Source organism: Phalangium opilio, unplaced genomic scaffold (assembly GCF_054372755.1).
Source record: "Phalangium opilio isolate 3A_F unplaced genomic scaffold, DU_Popi_V2 ptg000113l_1, whole genome shotgun sequence".
Taxonomy (NCBI): Eukaryota; Metazoa; Arthropoda; class Arachnida; order Opiliones; family Phalangiidae; genus Phalangium; species Phalangium opilio.
Window position 1 is genome coordinate 8,411,941 of NW_028324209.1, and position 7,870 is coordinate 8,419,810.

The 7,870-nt window shown below is 34.7% G+C and overlaps 1 protein-coding gene across 4 annotated transcripts in view; it reads left to right on the plus strand.

The window, feature by feature from the left end:
* LOC149623751 (uncharacterized) overlaps nucleotides 1-7,870 on the plus strand; it is a 121,061-nt gene that overhangs the window by 91,082 nt on the left and 22,109 nt on the right. The gene's annotated exons all lie outside the window — the stretch shown is intronic.

Consider the following 7,870-nt stretch of genomic DNA (forward strand, 5'->3'; position numbering starts at 1 on the left):
CATATGGTATCGAAGTTATCTTAAACCCTATAATACGCTCTCCAATTATACCAATTGGAACGTGTAAACAGTTGTTAGTTAACGAGCCCGAGATTACAGCCAAAATTATTTCTTACAAATACAAGCAACGTGCATAGAGGTTGCAATGATAGCTAGCTGTATCGTTTGTCTTAGATAGCACTGAAAAATAACTTGAATAATTCACACGTGTGAATTTCAATTAAAATTGCTTTTGTTACCATTAGATTTATGGGAAATTTCAGTTTGAGAATAGGCTTAGTATTGCATTTAATTGTACAGAGAAAATGGAGATCCCACGCGCCTGTATAAGCGTTCCACCCTCTTGGCAGTTCTGTTGCGATGGAAAAGCAACTTTCAGGGGTATTTTTATAAAAAACATTATGGGATAAAATCGCGGGGTTTTTGGAAATATTTTCACTGGGGAAACATTATTTAAAAAAATCTTTTAAATGATAACATGGATACTTGAAAATTCCATAAGTTTTGACTGTTAATATCGAGAATTGATGAATGAATATGTAAGGTTTTTCAGCTCATATCAATATCTATCCATATTTAAGTCTATATTCTATAATATTTTAAGAATATCTTATCAGGAATCACTCGACAACATACAGTAAAATCATGAGTATATATTACTTAGTTAGCAACCATAATGGTTATACAGAGACCGCCATTTTTGAGTATAGTAAAAGCTGCACAATTGGATTGAGAATAATTCGCAAAAACCTCGGAATCGCACCGAAATCGGAAAGATAGAATTTTATATCTTTATATACCTTGATTATCCACTTAGGAAGCGCCTAATCTCGGGTTTATTAATTCTCACGATAGTAACTCCCAAGTTTTATCCAAGTTTGAAAGCAACAAACTTACAATCTGTCTTTCCGCGATTTTACGCGTCAAAATGACAATGTCACGGTTACTAGTTCGGTATAATTGATTGCCCATTCACTCTTTTTTTTTGCACATACTTTATCCCGCATTTATTTAGTATCTTAGTAAAATCCTGCCAATCCTTATCAATTAAATATTTCTTCCATGTCATACATAGGTCATGTATTATTTAACCTGTTCCTTGACCTCATTCTCTTGACTTTAACCGTATAATTTTTCAAGGACTTTTAAGTTTATTTTTAGAACGATATTTAGACGCAATATATTTATCATGAACTTGGATTCTACAATGGAGAGATTATACCTTTTGCGGACGGTGTGGTATAGATCTAACGAACCAACAATTATTTTGCCTGTTAATCCCAATACTGAATGCCGACGGAAGAATAGGTATACTAAACTACAGACCAATGGAAAGTTCTATAAAATTATGAATGAGCAGGATAACTTAGCTAAGCCTTTCATTTTCATTATTAGTTATCAGTTATTATCTAAATATTAGCAGATAATACAAAATTTACTATAAGTTCCAATATATCCACATGATTTAGAACTTATTGCTTAATTTGTATTTCTGTCATAATCATTTGATTATAATTGACTAGTAAGTTGAAATGGGTGAACGTTGTTTCATCAAGAAGGTTTTTTACATATCCGGTCGCCATTTTTCAATATGCCGGCAAATCGAACCCCAAAAACCATAAAACCCGTCTATAGGATATATAGTAAACCATTGTACTAAATATAAGCAAGAAGTTATATCAGTATCTCTGGGATACTAGATATAACTTCTTGATATAAGTAAAATCGGTTGAAATGCACGGACCTTATTCCATAAAGAAATTTATTTATTTACATTTATGGACGCCATTTTTCAAGATGGCGACGGATTTTGAAAATATTCCTTACTACGTGCCTACTACTTAAGAGTAACGCCCCTGCAAAATTTCAACATTCTAGTTGAAGCTGTTTGGGCTGGGCCATCAATATCAGTCAGTCAGGTATACCGAATTCTTCCGTTATCATTATCGCGATATCCAGAAGAAATGAAGTAATTGTGGCTTTGATCTCTTCCACACTGTAAATAAACAAAACCGCCACGAAAACAAAGCAAAAAATAAAACTAAGATACTTTGAGATAAATAATAATAAATGATATAGTTAGAGATTTCTTATTTCTTATTTTTAAAAGTTATTTTTTTTTTATAAATACTCGATATGCATAAATAGAACAAGGGATATTCTCCGTCCATATTGTCTGACTGTGTAAATACTTAGTAGGAGGTTGTTTAATATTGGCGCACTGCTATAGATGATACAGTCTCGGCTGCTAGCGTTTTCTACGGCACATGTTGACCTAAATACTTTGATAAATTTGTGAATCAAACGCCGTTCATTCATAAAAAAGAAAAACCGTAGAGAAAAAAAGAAAAGAAACCCGTGGCTTCGTTTATTAAGCTTTTTATAGCGTGACTTTGAGACGAGAAAGACGGGGGCCTCTTTAGATTCTATTTTATTCCACCTCTCTCGTTTTATAAGAAACACTCGGTTTATTTGGCGCGTGCACGTTGTCTAGATTAATTTTAACCTTATATATTTACTAGTGACGTTAATTAACCAAGACGTATCTCTCTTTCACTCTCTATCTCTCTCTCTCGTTGCCCACTAACGGGACACAGATAAATTTATAGTCCAAGATAAATCAAATCAAACTTTAACAAACTGCATTTTCGTGTGGATAAAACGTATCTTTAATTGAGATTATCATGAAGATTTAAAAACAATTATAGACTTAGTTTCAAGTACGTCATATTGATTGTTTATGTGTAAAATTAAAGCGTGAGATTAGTCAGTATAATCTTAAGTTTGACCACATACAGACATACGTTCATAAGATATGTTCTTTAAGTTTGTCACTGGTTACAAACTGGAGCTTGTCATGAAGTGAAGTAGGTCATAGATTCAGTGTAAAGCGACGCCTGCGGTGAGGCGCTGCCAAAGGCTTAGTACAGACTAAATAGGAAGATGGACTGCAAAATAGAGTGTATAGTCAATTCTCGCGTCGTTTTCTCTCGAACTATAGCTCTCTTTAAGTCTATAGCATTACGAAGGCTCAGACGAAGGTTTTGTGTTTGCAACTCAATGTCGAGCTGAAAGCCACGTAAATAGGGCTTTAAAACTCCCAAAGTTATCCGTGATTAAGCAAATGTTCTTTCGAAATAGTTTTATTCAATTCTTTAGAAATATTTGAGATCGAGCCAAGCAATTAGTCAAATTAAGTAAAATCTCCACTCAAGACAGGTTCATTCAATGATAATCGTAATAAAAATAGTGATAACAACGATATCTGGAAGAATGCGACGTACGAGTGCATGGAATTACAAGATTTTGATATTTCTAGAACTATCGCTGATTAAAATGATGATTTAAATACTCCGATTAGAATAAAAAATATATTGATTTTTCATAAATATATTTTTTTTTTTCAAAATTGATATTCAACAAGTAGTTAAATAAGAATTTTTCTTGTTCAATGTATTATAAAAAATATCTTACCACCCAATCTACTCCATACCAATACCGCATCCCTAATTGAAAACATCAAGAACAGAATGTCACAAAATTGTGAATATAATCACGAAATTGTCGCATTATCAAAAAACATTACGATAACTCAAATTATAACCCTTTTCTCTGTTTATTATCATCATCATAATAATAATAATCTAGGTAATCTTTTTCATTATACATATAAAGTGCTGGTATGTCAGAAATGGCACTGTTTATCCAAGCTCAATGATTTGAATTATCCAAAAATTTTAATAAAACAATACAAATTTGCGGACTAGATATTAATACATGATTTTTTGGAGGTAATAGATAGTTTTCGCACATGGAGGATTCATACCATTTACACCAGGACTGGTGGCCGGGGTATCTGGAGGACAGAAATTCGTCCGCTTTTTGTCCTCCAGGTAGCCCGACCTCCTGGTGTAAAAGATATGAATTCTCCATGTGTTAAAACCATCCATGGTATTCCTTCACATTGCATCAGAGCGAGCAATTCAACTATATAGGCTAAAATTTAAAATGTTTCCCGCAACAAATTTATTTTAAGTCATAATGAAATTGGAACTGTTGAGTTTGCCAGCCAGCATCCTCTGGTTGTGTCGTTGTGGGCAGGCATCCGTCAATAATTTTGAAACTATTGAGCTTAGAGAGGAGTCCCTCGGTAACCTTAACTTGAACGGCGTTCGAGGGCTGGAGGCAGGCAGGCAACATCCGACAACTTCACTTACGTGTTCGACACTCTACACAATCCGAGCCTCTCGCCCTTCACCTAGAAAAAAAGCGGGAAAATTAGAGCCCCAACTGAAGGCAGTACTGCCATTGATTTTTATACACCTTCGCCATCATCCACGCGCCCAGCTCTTTCTCCAGCGCACCTCTTACACACACCATGCACCGTTCAGAAGTTCGTGCCTAGAAGTTGTCTCAATCTATCGAATTTAGCCCAGTTAATTTTCTCGTGAAACAAGAACCCATATAGAACCTGAGAACGTTCAAAGTTTGATCTTTTGGGCCATGCCATGATCTCCAACTTCTCTTCACCACCCCCACTATTCATAGTTCCTTCATATCACCGCTATATTGGCAAGAACATAACATAACGACAGTGCAAACCGTACATGATAAGTTCTCTTGTTTATATGAACTCTTGCTTAAAGGAAAAGTTAGGTTCAAGCTAGCAGACGCCCTTAAACCAATGGTGGAACAGTACAGTAGTCCTCGTTTTTAAGTCCAATTAATCCTATTAATTTTGTAATAAGAGATTATTTACTTTTTAATGTTTTTTTTCCGTTTATATTTAGAAAAAGGCTGTTCTTTTGAAGTATAATGTATCTACCCTTTTCATTTAATTATTATCCCTAGCTGCCACTACGATACCCTTTATGTGAACTAAACATGGCGCTAGTTACCTACCAGGCTACCCATAGGCTCTATGCTTCCTGCATGTTGCAGACGATTTTTATAAACCTCTTCGGCTCCTTTTCAGACCATTTCACGCTTACATTAATTCAAAAACCGATTTTTAAGTTGAGCTATCTCGTGATCCGAACCCCGTCAACGCAAAAAAACATCCAAGATTAGATAAAGATAGTATAATAGGCCTTATCGGCCAGCCTTTGTCATTGCCTGTCATGTGCTCGGAATTCCTTCATCATAGATCAATCTAACCAATAGGACATGCTTAAAAAATATCGATATTTAACTACAAGTTGCGAGGAACTATGGGTGTAGTAACGCGTGACTATAGTTATTACCATAAGTTTATAAGATATGTTCCACAAGTATGACACTACCTACTCTTCGTAATACTGAGAGCTAGTTTGGGAACGACAAGCGAGAATTGAGTAACTACACTCGGATAGTTTTGCAGGACTTCCATCTTCCTATTTACTCTTTGACAGGCTTATATCAACCTATGACCTACGTCATTTCATGACAAGCTCCAGTTTGTAACCAGTGACAAACTTATGGAACATATCTTATGAACTTATGTTATTAGGTAAAGTTAGTTATCTCGTGATTAACTGCAATTGATTAAGAGTATTGATACCATTTACACCAGGAGGCCAGGCTAAGTTGGCCTACAAAGTGCAGTACCAAGTATCCTCACCTCCACTTGTAAATGGAACCAATCATCCTAGTCTGAAAACTATGTATTTGACAAATCAAAACTTCAAAACTAAAATCAAATCGGCAAGATATTCTATTCTCGGAATCGGAATCAGAGCTTGGAATTCAAGGTTTTTAGTGCGCTATTCAAATCTAGAATGGTTAATAGAATCCATAGAATCATCTTATACTTCTCCGAAAGTAGTCTGCAATGTAGAATAAATCATTCGCGCATTAATACACAACATTAAACTAAAGGGATTATTGAAAGTAGTCATTGCAAATGAATATTTGATTTCTGTCGTTTAGAAAATTCCGACTTTAGTTGGAGGAACTTCGAGAGCTTGTCTGCAGTCTCTGAAAAAAATAAGCTATGATTAATAGCGTTTTCCTTTGGGTCCTCGCGGAGCGCTCCCAAGGAGCAATAAAAATGGTAGTAGTAGTTTCCAGCTTCGTTAAAGACTGTTTTTGAAGAATAGGATCTCCTAGTTTTATTCCTCCATGGGAGCGCTCCGCGAGGACCCAAAGGAAAACGCTATTAGGAGAGAGAGAGAAAAAAAATTCCCCAATTTTTTTAGGTATTTTTTTTTCTGAAAAGCTCATTTTTACAGTATATAACGTGGGAGCAAAGGGGGGGGGATTAATTAAGAATTCGCGTAGGTTTTTTTTTTACCCCCGGTTCTTCTCTTCGTTATGTTTAAAGCCTGCCATTTACTTTGACGAAGGCGTACAGAAAAAAAACTTCTCCCTTACGCTGGCACGCGCTGCGGGGAAGTATTAGACCAAGGGTTAGTAAGAAGGGAGGGTGAATTTAAAGGGATTCTTAAATGAATGAATTTAAACAGTCCTGTTCATTTCGACCATCATTAGGTTAGGTTTATTTGATAGTTTTAAATATTATGGAAAGTTATGTTTAAAATTTAGCGGCTCGTTCTTAAATCGAATATATATCGAAAATGGAAGAAACATTTATAGTTATGCTAGGTCAATAATTTGCTATTGGCGTCTGCTTTTAAAGGTGTACCACTCCACGAGGTTACGAATCAGGGTGATGTCATGACGGTGACGTTTTCTTTAAGATGCATGTCGCCAAAGATTATTTAAAACTCTAAATTAAAATTAGTTATTACTCTCTATTAGTAACAAAGGCTTTAATTTTTAATATTTAATTTGGAAAATAAATAAATGCGCTTCCATCTAAATTGTAATGATCGATTTACTGGACCTTATTTCACACTCAATATTTCTGGAGTCGATTTTTAAACGAGATATTGAAATTCAGGCGCTGTAAGTTACTCTTAAATACGTATTTAACTTTACTATATATTTATTTAAGTATCCCTTTTAAGCTATTGCTTAAAGCCTCCCATTTTTTTAATGACTGAGGTATATCGTCTCCATGGTAACGCTCCTTTTTTTCGGGGGTGGGCTGACGGAGAACTGAAAACAGCCTCTCGGCTTCATGATATCACCCGCCACTCCCTTCCCTTAAGGATTTTTAATTTATTCCAAAACTCAATCTATTTGCATATTAAAAAAAATCCTTATGAAAATGCAAACAAAAAAAATATTGTCGCAAAAGGAAACGTAAATATGTTTTTATTATTTTAAATTATTTTAATATAAATACCAATTAAATTAGCGTGTAGTATTTGAATATAAACTTTTGTTTAGAAATTCCGTCATTATTTTTGCTAATTTTGGGAGCCTAAACTCTGGTGGTATTTTGTTAATATTCATATTGAAAATTGTTACACAGGGTTCATACAAACCTGGAAATTCAGAGAAATTTGTGAGGTTTATGCTCTGAAGGGGTTGCTTCCAAAAAAATTCTATTACCTGGAAAACATATGGGGAAAAATATGGGAAAAAAGCTGGAAAACATATGGGGAAAAATATGGGAAAAAATCTGGAAAACATATGGGAAAAATATGGGAAAAAACCAGGAAAACATAGGGAAATATATGGGAAAAAATCCAGGGAAATCGGTTTTCCAAAAGTTGTATAAATCCTGACTTGCTAAATTTACTAGCAGACAGACAGACTGATTAAGCTGGGCCTTCCTTATTATAATCGTATAAGCATAGGAAAAACAAGGATAATTTTAATTAATTATAAATAAGAAGCTGCTACCGTGGTTTTCTTACCACAATTTTTTTTCCACGGTAAGAAATTGATTGACCTTGTAATAGACGTTTTACAGATTTTTTTTATTTTATGTCTTTATCATCAGAGGCACCTTTCTTGTTATTACTAAACGGTTTCTGTCGGA